This window comes from Miniopterus natalensis, chromosome 14 (genome assembly GCF_054644295.1).
Source record: "Miniopterus natalensis isolate mMinNat1 chromosome 14, mMinNat1.hap1, whole genome shotgun sequence".
Taxonomy (NCBI): domain Eukaryota; kingdom Metazoa; phylum Chordata; class Mammalia; order Chiroptera; family Miniopteridae; genus Miniopterus; species Miniopterus natalensis.
Genome location: NC_142094.1, coordinates 2,588,680 through 2,610,532, shown reverse-complemented (window position 1 = coordinate 2,610,532; position 21,853 = coordinate 2,588,680).

The following is a 21,853-nucleotide window of genomic DNA, read 5'->3' as shown; positions in this document are numbered from 1 at the left end:
GGGCTAGGGTTAGAGATCCGGTTAGGGTTCCGATTGGACCTAGGGTTAGGGTTATGTTGAGGGCTAGGGTTAGAGATCCTGTTAGGGTTCCGATTGGACCTAGGGTTAGGGTTATGTTGAGGGATAGGTATACAGATCCGGTTAGGGTTCCGATTGGACCTAGGGTTAGGGTTATGTTGAGGGCTAGGTATCAGATCCGGTTAGGGTTCCGATTGGACCTAGGGTTAGGGTTATGTTGAGGGCTAGGGTTAGAGGTCCGGATAGGGTTCCGATTGGACCTAGGGTTAGGGTTATGTTGAGGGCTAGGTTTAGAGATCCGGTTATGTTTCGGATTGGACCTAGGGTTAGTTTTATGTTGAGGGCTAGGGTTAGAGATCCGGTTAGGGTTCCGAATGGACCTAGGGTTAGGCTTATGTTGAGTGCTAGGGTTAGAGATCCGGTTAGGGTTCCGATTGGACCTAGAGTTAGGGTTATGTTGAGGGCTAGGGTTAGAGATCCGGTTAGGGTTCCGATTGGACCTAGGGTTAGGGTTATGTTGAGGGCGAGGGGTAGAGATCCCGTTAGGGTTCCGATTGGACCTAGGTTTACGGTTATGTTGAGGGCTAGGGTTAGATATCCGGTTAGGGTTCCGATTGCACCTAGGGTTAATGGTTACGTTGAGGGCTAGGGTTAGATATCCATTTAGGGTTCCGATTGGACCTAGGGTTAGGGTTATGTTGAGGGCTAGGGTTAGAGATCCTGTTAGGGTTCCGATTGGACCTAGGGTTAGGGTTATGTTGAGGGCTAGGGATAGATATCCGGTTAGGGTTCGGATTGGACCTAGGGTTAGGGTTATGTTGAGGGCTAGGGTTAGTTCCGGTTAGGGTTCCGATTGGACCTAGGGTTAGGGTTATTTTGAGGGCTAGGGTTAGAGTTCCGGTTAGGGTTCCGATTGGACCTAGGGTTAGGGTTATGTTGAGGGCTAGGGTTAGAGGTCCGGTTAGGGTTCCGATTGGACCTAGGGTTAGGGTTATTTTGAGGGCTAGGGTTAGAGATTCTGTTAGGGTTCCGATTGGACCTAGGGTTAGGGTTATGTTGAGGGCTAGGGTTAGAGATCCGGTTAGGGTTCCGATTGGACCTAGGGTTAGGGTTATGTTGAGGGCGAGGGTTAGAGATCCGGTTAGGGTTCCGAGTGGACCTAGGGTTAGGGTTATGTTGAGGGCTAGGGTTAGAGATCCGGTTAGGGTTCCGATTGGACCTAGGGTTAGGGTTATGTTGAGGGCTAGGGTTAGAGATCCTGTTAGGGTTCCGATTGGACCTAGGGTTAGGGTTATGTTGAGGGATAGGTATACAGATCCGGTTAGGGTTCCGATTGGACCTAGGGTTAGGGTTATGTTGAGGGCTAGGTATCAGATCCGGTTAGGGTTCCGATTGGACCTAGGGTTAGGGTTATGTTGAGGGCTGGGGTTAGAGGTCCGGATAGGGTTCCGATTGGACCTAGGGTTAGGGTTATGTTGAGGGCTAGGTTTAGAGATCCGGTTATGTTTCGGATTGGACCTAGGGTTAGTTTTATGTTGAGGGCTAGGGTTAGAGATCCGGTTAGGGTTCCGAATGGACCTAGGGTTAGGCTTATGTTGAGGGCTAGGGTTAGAGATCCGGTTAGGGTTCCGATTGGACCTAGAGTTAGGGTTATGTTGAGGGCTAGGGTTAGAGATCCGGTTAGGGTTCCGATTGGACCTAGGGTTAGGGTTATGTTGAGGGCTAGGGTTAGAGATCCGGTTAGGGTTCCGATTCGACCTAGGGTTAGGGTTATGTTGAGGCCTAGGGTTAGAGATCCGGTTAGGGTTCCGATTGGACCTAGGGTTAGGGTTATGTTGAGGGCGAGGGCTAGAGATCCCGTTAGGGTTCCGATTGGACCTAGGGTTAGGGTTATGTTGAGGGCTAGGGTTAGATATCCGGTTAGGGTTCCGATTGCTCCTAGGGTTAATGGTTACGTTGAGGGCTAGTTTTAGATATCCATTTAGGGTTCCGATTGGACCTAGGGTTAGGGTTATGTTGAGGGCTAGGGTTAGAGATCCGGTTAGGGTTCCGATTGGACTTAGGGTTAGGGTTATGTTGAGGGCTAGGGATAGATATCCGGTTAGGGTTCGGATTGGACCTAGGGTTAGGGTTATGTTGAGGGCTAGGGTTAGAGATCCGGTTAGGGTTCCGATTGGACCTAGGGTTAGGGTTATGTTGAGGGCTAGGGTTAGAGATCCGGTTAGGGTTCCGATTGGACCTAGGGTTAGGGTTATGTTGAGGGCGATGGGTAGAGATCCCGTTAGGGTTCCGATTGGACCTAGGGTTAGGGTTATGTTGAGGGCTAGGGTTAGATATCCGGTTAGGGTTCCGATTGCACCTAGGGTTAATGGTTACGTTGAGGGCTAGTTTTAGATATCCATTTAGGGTTCCGATTGGACCTAGGGTTAGGGTTATGTTGAGGGCTAGGGTTAGAGATCCGGTTAGGGTTCCGATTGGACTTAGGGTTAGGGTTATGTTGAGGGCTAGGGATAGATATCCGGTTAGGGTTCGGATTGGATCCTGGGTTAGGGTTATGTTGAGGGCTAGGGTTAGAGTTCCGGTTAGGGTTCCGATTGGACCTAGGGTTAGGGTTATTTTGAGGGCTAGGGTTAGAGTTCCGGTTAGGGTTCCGATTGGACCTAGGGTTAGGGTTATGTTGAGGGCCAGGGTAGAGATCCGGTTAGGGTTCCGATTGGACCTAGGGTTAGGGTTATGTTGAGGGCGAGGGTTAGAGATCCGGTTAGGGTTCCGAGTGGACCTAGGGTTAGGGTTATGTTGAGGGCTAGGGTTAGAGATCCGGTTAGGGTTCCGATTGGACCTAGGGTTAGGGATATGTTGAGGGCTTGGGATAGAGATCCGGTTAGGCTTCCGATTGGACCTAGGGTTAGGGTTACGTTGAGGGGAAGGGTTAGATATCCATTTAGGGTTCCGATTGGTCCTAGGGTTATGGTTATGTTGAGGGCTAGGGTTAGAGATCCGGTTAGGGTTCCGATTGGACCTAGGGTTAGGGTTATGTTGAGGGCTAGGGTTAGAGATCCGGTTAGGGTTCCGATTGGACCTAGGATTAGGGTTATGTTGAGGGCTAGGGTTAGAGATCCGGTTAGGGTTCCGATTGGACCTAGGGTTAGGGTTACGTTGAGGGGAAGGGTTAGATATCCATTTAGGGTTCCGATTGGTCCTAGGCTTAGGGTTATGTTGAGGGCTAGGGTTAGAGATCCGGTTAGGGTTCCGATTGGACCTAGGGTTAGGGTTATTTTGAGGGCTAGGGTTAGAGTTCCGGTTAGGGTTCCGATTGGACCTAGGGTTAGGGTTATGTTGAGGGCTAGGGTTAGAGATCTGGTTAGTGTTCCGATTGGACCTAGGGTTAGGGTTATGTTGAGGGCGAGGGTTAGAGTTCCGGTTAGGGTTCCGATTGGACTTAGGGTTAGGGTTATGTTGAGGGCTAGGTATACAGATCCGGTTAGGTTTCCGATTGGACCTAGGGTTAGGTTTATGTTGAGGGCTAGGTATACATATCCGGTTAGGGTTCCGATTGGACCTCGGGTTAGGGTTATGTTGAGGGCTAGGTTTAGAGATCCGGTTAGGGTTCCGATTGGACCTAGGGTTAGGGTTATGTTGAGGGCTAGGGTTAGAGATCCGGTTAGAGTTCCAATTGGACCTAGGGTTATGGTTATGTTGAGGGCTAGGGTTAGAGTTCCGTTTAAGGTTCCGATTGGACCTAGGGTTAGGGTTATGTTGAGGGCTAGGGTTAGATATCCGTTTAGGGTTCCGATTGGACCTAGGGTTAGGGTTATTTTGAGGGCTAGGGTTAAAGATCCGGTTAGGGTTCCGATTGGACCTAGGGTTAGGGTTATGTTGAGGGTTAGGGTTAGAGACCCGGTTAGGTTTCCGATTGGACCTAGGGTTAGGGTTATGTTGAGGGCTAGGTATACAGATCCGGTTAGGGGTCCGATTGGACCTAGGGTTAGGGTTATGTTGAGGGATAGGGTTAGAGATTCGGTTAGGGTTCCGATTGGACCTAGGGTTAGGGTTATGTTGAGGGCTAGTGTTAGAGATCCGGTTAGGTTTCCGATTGGACCTAGGGTTAGGGTTATGTTGAGGCCTAGGTATACAGATCCGGTTAGCGTTCCGATTGGACCTAGGGTTAGGGTTATGTTGAGGGCTAGGGTTAGAGTTCCGTTTACGGTTCCGATTGGACCTAGGGTTAGGGTTATGTTGAGGGCTAGGGTTCGATATCAGGTTAGGGTTCCGATTGTACCTAGAGTTAGGGTTATGTTGAGGGTTAGGGTTAGAGATCCGGTTAGGGTTCCGATTGGACCTAGGGTTAGCGTTATGTTGAGGGCTAGGGTTAGATATCCTGTTAGGGTCCCGATTGCACCTAGGGTTAATGGTTTCGTTGAGGGCTAGGGTTAGATATCCATTTAGGGTTCCGATTGGACCTAGGGTTAGGGTTATGTTGAGGGCTAGGATTAGAGATCGTGTTAGGGTTCCGATTGGACTTAGGGTTAGGGTTATGTTGAGGGCTAGGGATAGATATCCGGTTAGGGTTCGGATTGGACCTAGGGTTAGGGTTATGTTGAGGGCTAGGGTTTGATATCCGTTTAGGTTTCCGATTGGACCTAGGGTTAGGGTTATGTTGAGGGCTAGGGTTAGAGATCCGGTTAGGGTTCCGATTGGACCTAGGGTTAGGGTTATGTTGAGGGCGAGGGTTAGAGATCCGTTTAGGTTTCCGAGTGGACCTAGGGATAGGGTTATGTTGAGGGCTAGGGTTAGAGATCCGGTTAGGGTTCCGATTGGACCTAGGGTTAGGGTTATGTTGAGGGCTAGGGTTAGAGATCCGGTTAGGGTTCCGATTGGACCTAGGGTTAGGGTTATGTTGAGAGCTAGTGTTAGAGATCCGGTTAGGTTTCCGATTGGACCTAGGGTTAGGGTTATGTTGAGGCCTAGGTATACAGATCCGGTTAGGGTTCCAATTGGACCTAGGGTTAGGGTTATGTTAAGGGATAGGGTTAGAGATCCGGTTAGGTTTCCGATTGGACCTAGGGTTAGGGTTATGTTGAGGGCTAGGTATACAGATCCGGTTAGGGTTCCGATTGGACCTAGGGTTAGGGTTATGTTGAGGACTAGGGTTAGAGATCCTGTTAGGGTTCCGATTCGACCTAGGGTTAGGGTTATGTTGAGGGCTAGGGTTAGAGATCCGGTTAGGGTTCCGATTCGACCTAGGGTTAGGGTTATGTTGAGGGCTAGGGTTAGAGATCCGGTTAGGGTTCCGATTGGACCTAGGGTTAGGGTTATGTTGAGGGCGAGGGGTAGAGATCCCGTTAGGGTTACGATTGGACCTAGGTTTATGGTTATGTGGAGGGCTAGGGTTAGATATCCGGTTAGGGTTCCGATTGCACCTAGGGTTAATGGTTACGTTGAGGGCTAGGGTTAGATATCCATTTAGGGTTCCGATTGGACCTAGGGTTAGGGTTATGTTGAGGGCTAGGGATAGATATCCGGTTAGGGTTCGGATTGGACCTAGGGTTAGGGTTATGTTGAGGGCTAAGGTTAGTTCCGGTTAGGGTTCCGATTGGACCTAGGGTTAGGGTTATTTTGAGGGCTAGGGTTAGAGTTCCGGTTAGGGTTCCGATTGGACCTAGGGTTAGGGTTATGTTGAGGGCTAGGGTTAGAGATCCGGTTAGGGTTCCGATTGGACCTAGGGTTAGGGTTATGTTGAGGGCGAGGGTTAGAGATCAGGTTAGGATTCCGAGTGGACCTAGGGTTAGGGTTATGTTGAGGGCTAGGGTTAGAGATCCGGTTAGGGTTCCGATTGGACCTAGGGTTAGGGTTATGTTGAGGGCTAGGGTTAGAGATCCTGTTAAGGTTCCGATTGGACCTAGGGTTAGGGTTATGTTGAGGGCTAGGCATACAGATCGGGTTAGGGTTCCGATTGGACCTAGGGTTAGGGTTATGTTGAGGGCTAGGTATACAGATCCGGTTAGCGTTCCGATTGGACCTAGGGTTAGGGTTATGTTGAGGGCTAGGGTTAGAGTTCCGTTTACGGTTCCGATTGGACCTAGGGTTAGGGTTATGTTGAGTGCTAGGGTTCGATATCAGGTTAGGGTTCCGATTGGACCTAGGGTTAGGGTTATGTTGAGGGTTAGGGTTAGAGATCCGGTTAGGGTTCCGATTGGACCTAGGGTTAGCGTTATGTTGAGGGCTAGGGTTAGATATCCTGTTAGGGTCCCGATTGCACCTAGGGTTAATGGTTTCGTTGAGGGCTAGGGTTAGATATCCATTTAGGGTTCCGATTGGACCTAGGGTTAGGGTTATGTTGAGGGCTAGGATTAGAGATCGTGTTAGGGTTCCAATTGGACTTAGGGTTAGGGTTATGTTGAGGGCTAGGGATAGATATCCGGTTAGGGTTCGGATTGGACCTAGGGTTAGGGTTATGTTGAGGGCTAGGGTTTGATATCCGTTTAGGTTTCCGATTGGACCTAGGGTTAGGGTTATGTTGAGGGCTAGGGTTAGAGATCCGGTTAGGGTTCCGATTGGACCTAGGGTTAGGGTTATGTTGAGGGCTAGGGTTAGAGATCCGGTTAGGGTTCCGATTGGACCTAGGGTTAGGGTTATGTTGAGAGCTAGTGTTAGAGATCCGGTTAGGTTTCCGATTGGACCTAGGGTTAGGGTTATGTTGAGGCCTAGGTATACAGATCCGGTTAGGGTTCCGATTGGACCTAGGGTTAGGGTTATGTTAAGGGATAGGGTTAGAGATCCGGTTAGGTTTCCGATTGGACCTAGGGTTAGGGTTATGTTGAGGGCTAGGTATACAGATCCGGTTAGGGTTCCGATTGGACCTAGGGTTAGGGTTATGTTGAGGACTAGGGTTAGAGATCCTGTTAGGGTTCCGATTCGACCTAGGGTTAGGGTTATGTTGAGGGCTAGGGTTAGAGATCCGGTTAGGGTTCCGATTCGACCTAGGGTTAGGGTTATGTTGAGGGCTAGGGTTAGAGATCCGGTTAGGGTTCCGATTGGACCTAGGGTTAGGGTTATGTTGAGGGCGAGGGGTAGAGATACCGTTAGGGTTCCGATTGGACCTAGGTTTACGGTTATGTTGAGGGCTAGGGTTAGATATCCGGTTAGGGTTCCGATTGCACCTAGGGTTAATGGTTACGTTGAGGGCTAGGGTTAGATATCCATTTAGGGTTCCGATTGGACCTAGGGTTAGGGTTATGTTGAGGGCTAGGGTTAGAGATCCTGTTAGGGTTCCGATTGGACCTAGGGTTAGGGTTATGTTGAGGGCTAGGGATAGATATCCGGTTAGGGTTCGGATTGGACCTAGGGTTAGGGTTATGTTGAGGGCTAGGGTTAGTTCCGGTTAGGGTTCCGATTGGACCTAGGGTTAGGGTTATTTTGAGGGCTAGGGTTAGAGTTCCGGTTAGGGTTCCGATTGGACCTAGGGTTAGGGTTATGTTGAGGGCTAGGGTTAGAGATCCGGTTAGGGTTCCGATTGGACCTAGGGTTAGGGTTATGTTGAGGGCGAGGGTTAGAGATCAGGTTAGGATTCCGAGTGGACCTAGGGTTAGGGTTATGTTGAGAGCTAGGGTTAGAGATCCGGTTAGGGTTCCGATTGGACCTAGGGTTAGGGTTATGTTGAGGGCTAGGGTTAGAGATCCTGTTAGGGTTCCGATTGGACCTAGGGTTAGGGTTATGTTGAGGGCTAGGCATACAGATCGGGTTAGGGTTCCGATTGGACCTAGGGTTAGGGTTATGTTGAGGGCTAGGTATACAGATCCGGTTAGGGTTCCGATTGGACCTAGGGTTAGGGTTATGTTGAGGGCTAGGGTTAGAGGTCCGGTTACGGTTCCGATTGGACCTAGGGTTAGGGTTATGTTGAGGGCTAGGTTTAGAGATCCGGTTATGTTTCGGATTGGACCTAGGGTTAGGGTTATGTTGAGGGCTAGGGTTAGAGATCCGGTTAGGGTTCCGATTGGACCTAGGGTTAGGGTTATGTTGAGGGCTAGGGTTAGAGATCCGGTTAGGGTTTCGATTGGACCTAGGGTTAGGGTTATGTTGAGGGCTAGGGTTAGAGATCCGGTTAGGGTTCCGATTGGACCTAGGGTTAGGGTTATGTTGAGGGCTAGGGTTAGAGATCCGGTTAGGGTTCCGATTCGACCTAGGGTTAGGGTTATGTTGAGGGCTAGGGTTAGAGATCCGGTTAGGGTTCCGATTGGACCTAGGGTTAGGGTTATGTTGAGGGCGAGGGGTAGAGATCCCGTTAGGGTTCCGATTGGACCTAGGGTTAGGGTTATGTTGAGGGCTAGGTATACAGATCAGGTTAGGGTCCGATTGGACCTAGGGTTAGGGTTATGTTAAGGGATAGGGTTAGAGATCCGGTTAGGTTTCCGATTGGACCTAGGGTTAGGGTTATGTTGAGGGCCAGGTATACAGATCCGGTTAGGGTTCCGATTGGACCTAGGGTTAGGGTTATGTTGAGGACTAGGGTTAGAGATCCTGTTAGGGTGACGATTCGACCTAGGGTTAGGGTTATGTTGAGGGCTAGGGTTAGAGATCCGGTTAGGGTTCCGATTCGACCTAGGGTTAGGGTTATGTTGAGGGCTAGGGTTAGAGATCCGGTTAGGGTTCCGATTGGACCTAGGGTTAGGGTTATGTTGAGGGCGAGGGGTAGAGATCCCGTTAGGGTTCCGATTGGACCTAGGTTTACGGTTATGTTGAGGGCTAGGGTTAGATATCCGGTTAGGGTTCCGATTGCACCTAGGGTTAATGGTTACGTTGAGGGCTAGGGTTAGATATCCATTTAGGGTTCCGATTGGACCTAGGGTTAGGGTTATGTTGAGGGCTAGGGTTAGAGATCCTGTTAGGGTTCCGATTGGACCTAGGTTTGGGTTATGTTGAGGGCTAGGGATAGATATCCGGATAGGGTTCGGATTGGACCTAGGGTTAGGGTTATGTTGAGGGCTAGGGTTAGTTCCGGTTAGGGTTCCGATTGGACCTAGGGTTAGGGTTATTTTGAGGGCTAGGGTTAGAGTTCCGGTTAGGGTTCCGATTGGACCTAGGGTTAGGGTTATGTTGAGGGCTAGGGGTAGAGATCCGGTTAGGGTTCCGATTGGACCTAGGGTTAGGGTTATGTTGAGGGCGAGGGTTAGAGATCAGGTTAGGATTCCGAGTGGACCTAGGGTTAGGGTTATGTTGAGGGCTAGGGTTAGAGATCCGGTTAGGGTTCCGATTGGACCTAGGGTTAGGGTTATGTTGAGGGCTAGGGTTAGAGATCCTGTTAGGGTTCCGATTGGACCTAGGGTTAGGGTTATGTTGAGGGCTAGGTATACAGATCGGGTTAGGGTTCCGATTGGACCTAGGGTTAGGATTATGTTGAGGGCTAGGTATACAGATCCGGTTAGGGTTCCGATTGGACCTAGGGTTAGGGTTATGTTGAGGGCTAGGGTTAGAGGTCCGGTTAGGGTTCCGATTGGACCTAGGGTTAGGGTTATGTTGAGGGCTAGGTTTAGAGATCCGGTTATGTTTCGGATTGGACCTAGGGTTAGGGTTATGTTGAGGGCTAGGGTTAGAGATCCGGTTAGGGTTCCGATTGGACCTAGGGTTAGGGTTATGTTGAGGGCTAGGGTTAGAGATCCGGTTAGGGTTCCGATTGGACCTAGGGTTAGGGTTATGTTGAGGGCTAGGGTTAGAGATCCGGTTAGGGTTCCGATTGGACCTAGGGTTAGGGTTATGTTGAGGGCTAGGGTTAGAGATCCGGTTAGGGTTCCGATTCGACCTAGGGTTAGGGTTATGTTGAGGGCTAGGGTTAGAGATCCGGTTAGGGTTCCGATTGGACCTAGGGTTAGGGTTATGTTGTGGGCGAGGGGTAGAGATCCCGTTAGGGTTCCGATTGGACCTAGGGTTAGGGTTATGTTGAGGGCTAGGGTTAGATATCCGGTTAGGGTTCCGATTGCACCTAGGGTTAATGGTTACGTTGAGGGCTAGTTTTAGATATCCATTTAGGGTTCCGATTGGACCTAGGGTTAGGGTTATGTTGAGGGCTAGGGTTAGAGATCCGGTTAGGGTTCCGATTGGACTTAGGGTTTGGGTTATGTTGAGGGCTAGAAATAGATATCCGGTTAGGGTTCGGATTGGACCTAGGGTTAGGGTTATGTTGAGGGCTAGGGTTAGAGATCCGGTTAGGGTTCCGATTCGACCTAGGGTTAGGGTTATGTTGAGGGCTAGGGTTAGAGATCCGGTTAGGGTTCCGATTGGACCTAGGGTTAGGGTTATGTTGAGGGCGATGGGTAGAGATCCCGTTAGGGTTCCGATTGGACCTAGGGTTAGGGTTATGTTGAGGGCTAGGGTTAGATATCCGGTTAGGGTTCCGATTGCACCTAGGGTTAATGGTTACCTTGAGGGCTAGTTTTAGATATCCATTTAGGGTTCCGATTGGACCTAGGGTTAGGGTTATGTTGAGGGCTAGGGTTAGAGATCCTGTTAAGGTTCCGATTGGACTTAGGGTTAGGGTTATGTTGAGGGCTAGGGATAGATATCCGGTTAGGGTTCGGATTAGACCTAGGGTTAGGGTTATGTTGAGGGCTAGGGTTAGAGTTCCGGTTAGGGTTCCGATTGGACCTAGGGTTAGGGTTATTTTGAGGGCTAGGGTTAGAGTTCCGGTTAGGGTTCCGATTGGACCTAGGGTTAGGGTTATGTTGAGGGCTAGGGTTAGAGATCCGGTTAGGGTTCCGATTGGACCTAGGGTTAAGGTTATGTTGAGGGCGAGGGTTAGAGATCCCGTTAGGGTTCCGAGTGGACCTAGGGTTAGGGTTATGTTGAGGGCTAGGGTTAGAGATCCGGTTAGGGTTCCGATTGGACCTAGGGTTAGGGTTATGTTGAGGGCTTGGGATAGAGATCCGGTTAGGGCTCCGATTGGACCTAGGGTTAGGGTTACGTTGAGGGGAAGGGTTAGATATCCATTTAGGGTTCCGATTGGTCCTAGGGTTATGGTTATGTTGAGGGCTAGGGTTAGAGATCCGGTTAGGGTTCCGATTGGACCTAGGGTTAGGGTTATGTTGAGGGCTAGGGTTAGAGATCCGGTTAGGGTTCCGATTGGACCTAGGGTTAGGGTTATGTTGAGGGCTAGGGTTAGAGATCCGGTTAGGGTTCCGATTGGACCTAGGGTTAGGGTTACGTTGAGGGGAAGGGTTAGATATCCATTTAGGGTTCCGATTTGTCCTAGGGTTAGGGTTATGTTGAGGGCTAGGGTTAGGGATCCGGTTAGGGTTCCGATTGGACCTAGGGTTAGGGTTATGTTGAGGGCTAGGGTTAGAGATCAGGTTAGTGTTCCGATTGGACCTAGGGTTAGGGTTATGTTGAGGGCGAGGGTTAGAGTTCCGGTTAGGGTTCCGATTGGACCTAGGGTTAGGGTTATGTTGAGGGCTAGGTATACAGATCCGGTTAGGGTTCCGATTGGACCTAGGGTTAGGTTTATGTTGAGGGCTAGGTATACATATCCGGTTAGGGTTCCGATTGGACCTCGGGTTAGGGTTATGTTGAGGGCTAGGGTTAGAGATCCGGTTAGGGTTCCGATTGGACCTAGGGTTAGGGTTATGTTGAGGGCTAGGGTTAGAGATCCGGTTAGGTTTCCGATTGGACCTAGGGTTAGGGTTATGTTGAGGGCGAGGGTTAGAGATCCCGTTAGGGTTCCGAGTGGACCTAGGGTTAGGGTTATGTTGAGGGCTAGGGTTAGAGATCCGGTTAGGGTTCCGATTGGACCTAGGGTTAGGGTTATGTTGAGGGCTTGGGATAGAGATCCGGTTAGGGCTCCGATTGGACCTAGGGTTAGGGTTACGTTGAGGGGAAGGGTTAGATATCCATTTAGGGTTCCGATTGGTCCTAGGGTTATGGTTATGTTGAGGGCTAGGGTTAGAGATCCGGTTAGGGTTCCGATTGGACCTAGGGTTAGGGTTATGTTGAGGGCTAGGGTTAGAGATCCGGTTAGGGTTCCAATTGGACCTAGGGTTAGGGTTATGTTGAGGGCTAGGGTTAGAGATCCGGTTAGGGTTCCGATTGGACCTAGGGTTAGGGTTACGTTGAGGGGAAGGGTTAGATATCCATTTAGGGTTCCGATTTGTCCTAGGGTTAGGGTTATGTTGAGGGCTAGGGTTAGGGATCCGGTTAGGGTTCCGATTGGACCTAGGGTTAGGGTTATATTGAGGGCTAGGGTTAGAGATCAGGTTAGTGTTCCGATTGGACCTAGGGTTAGGGTTATGTTGAGGGCGAGGGTTAGAGTTCCGGTTAGGGTTCCGATTGGACCTAGGGTTAGGGTTATGTTGAGGGCTAGGTATACAGATCCGGTTAGGGTTCCGATTGGACCTAGGGTTAGGTTTATGTTGAGGGCTAGGTATACATATCCGGTTAGGGTTCCGATTGGACCTCGGGTTAGGGTTATGTTGAGGGCTAGGGTTAGAGATCCGGTTAGGGTTCCGATTGGACCTAGGGTTAGGGTTATGTTGAGGGCTAATGTTAGAGATCCGGTTAGGGTTTCAATTGGACCTAGGGTTATGGTTATGTTGAGGGCTAGGGTTAGAGTTCCGTTTAGGGTTCCGATTGGACCTAGGGTTAGGGTTATGTTGAGGGCTAGGGTTAGATATCCGTTTAGGGTTCCGATTGTACCTAGGGTTAGGGTAATGTTGTGGGCTAGGGTTAAAGATCCGGTTAGGGTTCCGATTGGACCTAGGGTTAGGGTTATGTTGAGGGCTAGGGTTAGAGACCCGGTTAGGTTTCCGATTGGACCTAGGGTTAGGGTTATGTTGAGGGCTAGGTATACAGATCCGGTTAGGGGTCCGATTGGACCTAGGGTTAGGGTTATGTTGAGGGATAGGGTTAGAGATTCGGTTAGGGTTCCGATTGGACCTAGGGTTATGGTTATGTTGAGGGCTAGTGTTAGAGATCCGGTTAGGTTTCCGATTGGACCTAGGGTTAGGGTTATGTTGAGGCCTAGGTATACAGATCCGGTTAGCGTTCCGATTGGACCTAGGGTTAGGGTTATGTTGAGGGCTAGGGTTAGAGTTCCGTTTACGGTTCCGATTGGACCTAGGGTTAGGGTTATGTTGAGGGCTAGGGTTCGATATCAGGTTAGGGTTCCGATTGGACCTAGGGTTAGGGTTATGTTAAGGGGTAGGGTTAGAGATCCGGTTAGTTTTCCGATTGGACCTAGGGTTAGGGTTATGTTGAGGGCTAGGTATACAGATCCGGTTAGGGTTCTGATTGGACCTAGGGTTAGGGTTATGTTGAGGACTAGGGTTAGAGATCCGGTTTGGGTTCCGATTCGACCTAGGGTTAGGGTTATGTTGAGGGCTAGGGTTAGAGATCCGGTTAGGGTTCCGATTCGACCTAGGGTTAGGGTTATGTTGAGGGCTAGGGTTAGAGATCCGGTTAGGGTTCCGATTGGACCTAGGGTTAGGGTTATGTTGAGAGCGAGGGGTAGAGATCCCGTTAGGGTTCCGATTGGACCTAGGGTTAGGGTTATGTTGAGGGCTAGGGTTAGATATCCTGTTAGGGTTCCGATTGGACCTAGGGTTAATGGTTTCTTTGAGGGCTAGGGTTAGATATCCATTTAGGGTTCCGAATGGACCTAGGGTTAGGGTTATGTTGAGGGCTAGGATTAGAGATCCTGTTAGGGTTCCGATTGGACTTAGGGTTAGGGTTATGTTGAGGGCTAGGGATAGATATCCGGTTAGGGTTCGGATTGGACCTAGGGTTAGGGTTATGTTGAGGGCTAGGGTTTGATATCCGTTTAGGTTTCCGATTGGACATAGGGTTAGGGTTATGTTGAGGGGTAGGGTTAGAGTTCCGGTTAGGGTTCCGATTGGACCTAGGGTTAGGGTTATGTTGAGGGCGAGGGTTAGAGATCCGGTTAGGGTTCCGAGTGGACCTAGGGATAGGGTTATGTTGAGGGCTAGGTTTAGAGATCCGGTTAGGGTTCCGATTGGACCTAGGGTTAGGGTTATGTTGAGGGCTAGGGTTAGAGATCCGGTTAGGGTTCCGATTGGACCTAGGGTTAGGGTTATGTTGAGGGCTAGTGTTAGAGATCCGGTTAGGTTTCCGATTGGACCTAGGGTTAGGGTTATGTTGAGGCCTAGGTATACAGATCCGGTTAGGGTTCCGATTGGACCTAGGGTTAGGGTTATGTTGAGGGCTAGGGTTAGAGTTCCGTTTACGGTTCCGATTGGACCTAGGGTTAGGGTTATGTTGAGGGCTAGTGTTAGAGATCAGGTTAGGGTTCCGATTGGACCTAGGGTTAGGGTTATGTTGAGGGTTAGGGTTAGAGATCCGGTTAGGGTTCCGATTGGACCTAGGGTTAGGGTTATGTTGAGGGCGAGGGGTAGAGATCCCGTTAGGGTTCCGATTGGACCTAGGGTTAGGGTTATGTTGAGGGCTAGGTATACAGATCCGGTTAGGGTTCCGATTGGACCTAGGGTTAGGGTTATGTTAAGGGCTAGGGTTAGAGATCCGGTTAGGTTTCCGATTGGACCTAGGGTTAGGGTTATGTTGAGGGCTAGGTATACAGATCCGGTTAGGGTTCCGATTGGACCTAGGGTTAGGGTTATGTTGAGGACTAGGGTTAGAGATCCTGTTAGGGTTCCGATTCGACCTAGGGTTAGGGTTATGTTGAGGGCTAGGGTTAGAGATCCGGTTAGGGTTCCGATTCGACCTAGGGTTAGGGTTAAGTTGAGGGCTAGGGTTAGAGATCCGGTTAGGGTTCCGATTGGACCTAGGGTTAGGGTTATGTTGAGGGCGAGGGGTAGAGATCCCGTTAGGGTTCCGATTGGACCTAGGGTTACGGTTAGGTTGAGGGCTAGGGTTAGATATCCGGTTAGGGTTCCGATTGCACCTAGGGTTAATGGTTACGTTGAGGGCTAGGGTTAGATATCCATTTAGGGTTCCGATTGGACCTAGGGTTAGGGTTATGTTGAGGGCTAGGGTTAGAGATCCTGTTAGGGTTCCGATTGGACCTAGGGTTAGGGTTATGTTGAGGGCTAGGGATAGATATCCGGTTAGGGTTCCGATTGTACCTAGGGTTAGGGTTATGTTGAGGGCTAGGGTTAGAGTTCCGGTTAGGGTTCCGATTGGACCTAGGGTTAGGGTTATTTTGAGGGCTAGGTTTAGAGTTCCGGTTAGGGTTCCGATTGGACCTAGGGTTAGGGTTATGTTGAGGGCTAGGGTTAGAGATCCGGTTAGGGTTCCGATTGGACCTAGGGTTAGGGTTATGTTGAGGGCGAGGGTTAGAGGTCCGGTTAGGGTTCCGAGTGGACCTAGGGTTAGGGTTATGTTGAGGGCTAGGGTTAGAGATCCGGTTAGGGTTCCGATTGGACCTAGGGTTAGGGTTATGTTGAGGGCTAGGGTTAGAGTTCCTGTTAGGGTTCCGATTGGACCTAGGGTTAGGGTTATGTTGAGGGCTAGGTATACAGATCGGGTTAGGGTTCCGATTGGACCTAGGGTTAGGGTTATGTTGAGGGCTACGGTTAGAGGTCCGGTTAGGGTTCCGATTGGACCTAGGGTTAGGGTTATGTTGAGGGCTAGGTTTCGAGATCCGGTTATGTTTCGGATTGGACCTAGGGTTAGGGTTATGTTGAGGGCTAGGGTTAGAGATCCGGTTAGGGTTCCGATTGGACCTAGGGTTAGGGTTATGTTGAGGGCTAGGGTTAGAGATCCGGTTAGGGTTCCGATTGGACCTAGGGTTAGGGTTATGTTGAGGGCTAGGGTTAGAGATCCGTTTAGGGTTCCGATTCGACCTAGGGTTAGGGTTATGTTGAGGGCTAGGGTTAGAGATCCGGTTAGGGTTCCGATTCGACCTAGGGTTAGGGTTATGTTGAGGGCTAGGGTTAGAGATCCGGTTAGGGTTCCGATTGGACTTAGGGTTAGGGTTATGTTGAGGGCTAGGGATAGATATCCGGTTAGGGTTCGGATTGGACCTAGGGTTAGGGTTATGTTGAGGGCTAGGGTTAGAGATCCGGTTAGGGTTCCGATTCGACCTAGGGTTAGGGTTATGTTGAGGGCTAGGGTTAGAGATCCGGTTAGGGTTCCGATTGGACCTAGGGTTAGGGTTATGTTGAGGGCGATGGGTAGATATCCCGTTAGGGTTCCGATTGGACCTAGGGTTAGGGTTATGTTGAGGGCTAGGGTTAGATATCCGGTTAGGGTTCCGATTGCACCTAGGGTTAATGGTTACGTTGAGGGCTAGTTTTAGATATCCATTTAGGGTTCCGATTGGACCTAGGGTTAGGGTTATGCTGAGGGCTAGGGTTAGAGATCCTGTTAGGGTTCCGATTGGACTTAGGGTTAGGGTTATGTTGAGGGCTAGGGATAGATATCCGGTTAGGGTTCGGATTGGACCTAGGGTTAGGGTTATGTTGAGGGCTAGGGTTAGAGTTCCGGTTAGGGTTCCGATTGGACCTAGGGTTAGGGTTATGTTGAGGGCTTGGGTTAGAGATCCGGTTAGGGTTCCGATTGGACCTAGGGTTAGGGTTATGTTGAGGGCGAGGGTTAGAGATCCGGTTAGGGTTCCGAGTTGACCTAGGGTTAGGGTTATGTTGAGGGCTAGGGTTAGAGATACGGTTAGGGTTCCGATTGGACCTAGGGTTAGGGTTATGTTGAGGGCTTGGGATAGAGATCCGGTTAGGGTTCCGATTGGATCTAGGGTTAGGGTTACGTTGAGGGGAAGGGTTAGATATCCATTTAGGGTTCCGATTGGTCCTAGGGTTAGGGTTATGTTGAGGGCTAGGGTTAGAGATCCGGTTAGGGTTCCGATTGGACCTAGGGTTAGGGTTATGTTGAGTGCGAGGGGTAGAGATCCGGTTAGGGTTCGGATTGGTCCTAGGGTTAGGGTTATGTTGAGGGCTAGGGTTAGGGATCCGGTTAGGGTTACGATTGGACCTAGGGTTAGGGTTATGTTGAGGGCTAGGGTTAGAGATCTGGTTAGTGTTCCGATTGGACCTAGGGTTAGGGTTATGTTGAGGGCGAGGGTTAGAGTTCCGGTTAGGGTTCCGATTGGACCTAGGGTTAGTGTTATGTTGAGGGCTAGGTATACAGATCCGGTTAGGGTTCCGATTGGACCTAGGGTTAGGTTTATGTTGAGGGCTAGGTGTACATATCCGGTTAGGGTTCCGATTGGACCTCGGGTTAGGGTTATGTTGAGGGCTAGGGTTAGAGATCCGGTTAGGGTTCCGATTGGACCTAGGGTTAGGGTTATGTTGAGGGCTAGGGTTAGAGATCCGGTTAGGGTTCCAATTGGACCTAGGGTTATGGTTATGTTGAGGGCTAGGGTTAGAGTTCCGTTTAGGGTTCCGATTGGACCTAGGGTTAGGGTTATGTTGAGGGCTAGGGTTAAAGATCCGGTTAGGGTTCCGATTGGACCTAGGGTTAGGGTTATGTTGAGGGCTAGGGTTAGAGACCCGGTTAGGTTTCCGATTGGACCTAGGGTTAGGGTTATGTTGAGGGATAGGGTTAGAGATTCGGTTAGGGTTCCGATTGGACCTAGGGTTAGGGTTATGTTGAGGGCTAGTGTTAGAGATCCGGTTAGGTTTCCGATTGGACCTAGGGTTAGGGTTAGGTTGAGGGCTAGGTTTAGAGATCCGGTTATGTTTCGGATTGGACCTAGGGTTAGGGTTATGTTGAGGGCTAGGGTTAGAGTTCCGTTTACGGTTCCGATTGGACCTAGGGTTAGGGTTATGTTGAGGGCTACGGTTCGATATCAGGTTAGGGTTCCGATTGGACCTAGAGTTAGGGTTATGTTGAGGGCTAGGGTTAGAGATCCGGTTAGGGTTCCGATTCGACCTAGGGTTAGGGTTATGTTGAGGGCTAGGGTTAGAGATCCGGTTAGGGTTGCGATTGGACCTAGGGTTAGGGTTATGTTGAGGGCGATGGGTAGATATCCCGTTAGGGTTCCGATTGGACCTAGGGTTAGGGTTATGTTGAGGGCGAGGGTTAGAGATCCGGTTAGGGTTCCGAGTGGACCTAGGGTTAGGTTTATGTTGAGGATTAGGTGTACATATCCGGTTAGGGTTCCGATTGGACCTCGGGTTAGGGTTATGTTGAGGGCTAGGGTTAGAGATCCGGTTAGGGTTCCGATTGGACCTAGGGTTAGGGTTAAGTTGAGGGCTAGGGTTAGAGATCCGGTTAGGGTTCCAATTGGACCTAGGGTTATGGTTATGTTGAGGGCTAGGGTTAGAGTTCCGTTTAGGGTTCCGATTGGACCTAGGGTTAGGGTTATGTTGAGGGCTAGGGTTAAAGATCCGGTTAGGGTTCCGATTGGACCTCGGGTTAGGGTTATGTTGAGGGCTAGGGTTAGAGACACGGTTAGGTTTCCGATTGGACCTAGGGTTAGGGTTATGTTGAGGGATAGGGTTAGAGATTCAGTTAGGGTTCCGATTGGACCTAGGGTTAGGGTTATGTTGAGGGCTAGTGTTAGAGATCCGGTTAGGTTTCCGATTGGACCTAGGGTTAGGGTTATGTTGAGGGCTAGGTTTAGAGATCCGCTTATGTTTCGGATTGGACCTAGGGTTAGGGTTATGTTGAGGGCTAGGGTTAGAGTTCCGTTTACGGTTCCGATTGTACCCTGGGTTAGGGTTATGTTGAGGGCTACGGTTCGATATCAGGTTAGGGTTCCGATTGGACCTAGAGTTAGGGTTATGTTGAGGGTTAGGGTTAGAGATCCGGTTAGGGTTCCAATTGGACCTAAGGTTAGGGTTATGTTGAGGGCTAGTGTTAGAGATCCGGTTAGGTTTCCTATTGGACCTAGGGTTAGGGTTATGTTGAGGGCTAGGTATACAGATCCGGTTAGGGTTCCTATTGGACCTAGGGTTAGGGTTATGTTAAGGGGTAGGGTTAGAGATCCGTTTAGGTTTCCGATTGGACCTAGGGTTAGGGTTATGTTGAGGGCTAGGTATACAGATCCGGTTAGGGTTCTGATTGGACCTAGCGGTAGGGTTATGTTGAGGACTAGGGTTAGAGATCCGGTTTGGGTTCCGATTCGACCTAGGGTTAGGGTTATGTTGAGGGCTAGGGTTAGAGATCCGGTTTGGGTTCCGATTCGACCTAGGGTTAGGGTTATGTTGAGGGCTAGGGTTAGAGATCCGGTTAGGGTTCCGATTGGACCTAGGGTTAGGGTTATGTTGAGAGCGAGGGGTAGAGATCCCGTTAGGGTTCCGATTGGACCTAGGGTTATGGTTATGTTGAGGGCTAGGGTTAGATATCCTGTTAGGGTTCCGATTGCACCTAGGGTTAATGGTTTCGTTGAGGGCTAGGGTTAGATATCCATTTAGGGTTCCGATTGGACCTAGGGTTAGGGTTATGTTGAGGGCTAGGATTAGAGATCCTGTTAGGGTTCTGATTGGACTTAGGGTTAGGGTTATGTTGAGGGCTAGGGATAGATATCCGGTTAGGGTTCGGATTGGACCTAGGGTTAGGGTTATGTTGAGGGCTAGGGTTTGATATCCGTTTAGGTTTCCGATTGGACCTAGGGTTAGGGTTATGTTGAGGGGTAGGGTTAGAGTTCCGGTTAGGGTTCCGATTGGACCTAGGGTTAGGGTTATGTTGAGGGCGAGGGTTAGAGATCCGGTTAGGGTTCCGAGTGGACCTAGGGATAGGGTTATGTTGAGGGCTAAGTTTAGAGATCCGGTTAGGGTTCCGATTGGACCTAGGGTTAGGGTTATGTTGAGGGCTAGGGTTAGAGATCCGGTTAGGGTTCCGATTGGACCTAGGGTTAGGGTTATGTTGAGGGCTAGTGTTAGAGATCCGGTTAGGTTTCCGATTGGACCTAGGGTTAGGGTTATGTTGAGGCCTAGGTATACAGATCCGGTTAGGGTTCCGATTGGACCTAGGGTTAGGGTTATGTTGAGGGCTAGGGTTAGAGTTCCGTTTACGGTTCCGATTGGACCTAGGGTTAGGGTTATGTTGAGGGCTAGTGTTAGAGATCAGGTTAGGGTTCCGATTTGACCTAGGGTTAGGGTTATGTTGAGGGTTAGGGTTAGAGATCCGGTTAGGGTTCCGATTGGACCAGGGGTTAGGGTTATGTTGAGGGCGAGGGGTAGAGATCCCGTTAGGGTTCCGATTGGACCTAGGGTTAGGGTTATGTTGAGGGCTAGGTATACAGATCCGGTTAGGGTTCCGATTGGACCTAGGGTTAGGGTTATGTTAAGGGCTAGGGTTAGAGATCCGGTTAGGTTTCCGATTGGACCTAGGGTTATGGTTATGTTGAGGGCTAGGTATACAGATCCGGTTAGGGTTCCGAATGGACCTAGGGTTAGGGTTATGTTGAGGACTAGGGTTAGAGATCCTGTTAGGGTTCCGATTCGACCTAGGGTTAGGGTTATGTTGAGGGCTAGGGTTAGAGATCCGGTTAGGGTTCCGATTCGACCTAGGGTTAGGGTTATGTTGAGGGCTAGGGTTAGAGATCCGGTTAGGGTTCCGATTGGACCTAGGGTTAGGGTTATGTTGAGGGCTAGGGTTAGATATCCGGTTAGGGTTCCGATTGCACCTAGGGTTAATGGTTACGTTGAGGGCTAGGGTTAGATATCCATTTAGGGTTCCGATTGGACCTAGGGTTAGGGTTATGTTGAGGGCTAGGGTTAGAGATCCTGTTAGGGTTCCGATTGGACCTAGGGTTAGGGTTATGTTGAGGGCTAGGGATAGATATCCGGTTAGGGTTCGGATTGGACCTAGGGTTAGGGTTATGTTGAGGGCTAGGGTTAGAGTTCCGGTTAGGGTTCCGATTGGACCTAGGGTTAGGGTTATTTTGAGGGCTAGGGTTAGAGTTCCGGTTAGGGTTCCGATTGGACCTAGGGTTAGGGTTATGTTGAGGGCTAGGGTTAGAGATCCGGTTAGGGTTCCGATTGGACCTAGGGTTAGGGTTATGTTGAGGGCGAGGGTTAGAGATCCGGTTAGGGTTCCGAGTGGACCTAGGGTTAGGGTTATGTTGAGGGCTAGGGTTAGAGATCAGGTTAGGGTTCCGATTGGACCTAGGGTTAGGGTTATGTTGAGGGCGAGGGGTAGAGTTCCCGTTAGGGTTCCGATTGGACCTAGGGTTAGGGTTATGTTGAGGGCTAGGGTTAGATATCCGGTTAGGGTTCCGATTGGACATAGGTTTAGGGTTATGGTGAGGGCTAGGGTTAGAGATCCATTTATGGTTCCGATTGGACCTAGGGTTAGGGTTATGTTGAGGGCGAGGGGTACAGATCCCGTTAGGGTTCCGATTGGACCTAGGGTTAGGGTTATGTTGAGGGCTAGGGTTAGATATCCGGTTAGGGTTCCGATTGCACCTAGGGTTAATGGTTACGTTGAGTTCTAGGGTTAGATATCCATTTAGGGTTCCGATTGGACCTAGGGTTAGGGTTATGTTGAGGGCTAGGGTTAGAGTTCCTGTTAGGGTTCCGATTGGACTTAGGGTTAGAGTTATGTTGAGGACTAGGTATAGATATCCGGTTAGGGTTCGGATTGGACCTAGGGTTAAGGTTATGTTGAGGGCTAGGGTTAGAGTTCCGGCTAGGGTTCCGATTGGACCTAGGGTTAGGGTTATTTTGAGGGCTAGGGTTAGAGATCCGGTTAGGGTTCCGATTGGACCTAGGGTTAGGGATATGTTGAGGGCGAGGGTTAGAGATCCGGTTAGGGTTCCGAGTGGACCTAGGGTTAGGGTTATGTTGAGGGCTAGGGTTAGAGATCCGGTTAGGGTTCCGATTGGACTTAGGGTTAGGGTTATGTTGTGGGCTAGGGTTAGAGATCCGGTTAGGGTTCCGATTGTACCTAGGGTTAGGGTTATGTTGAGGGCTAGGGT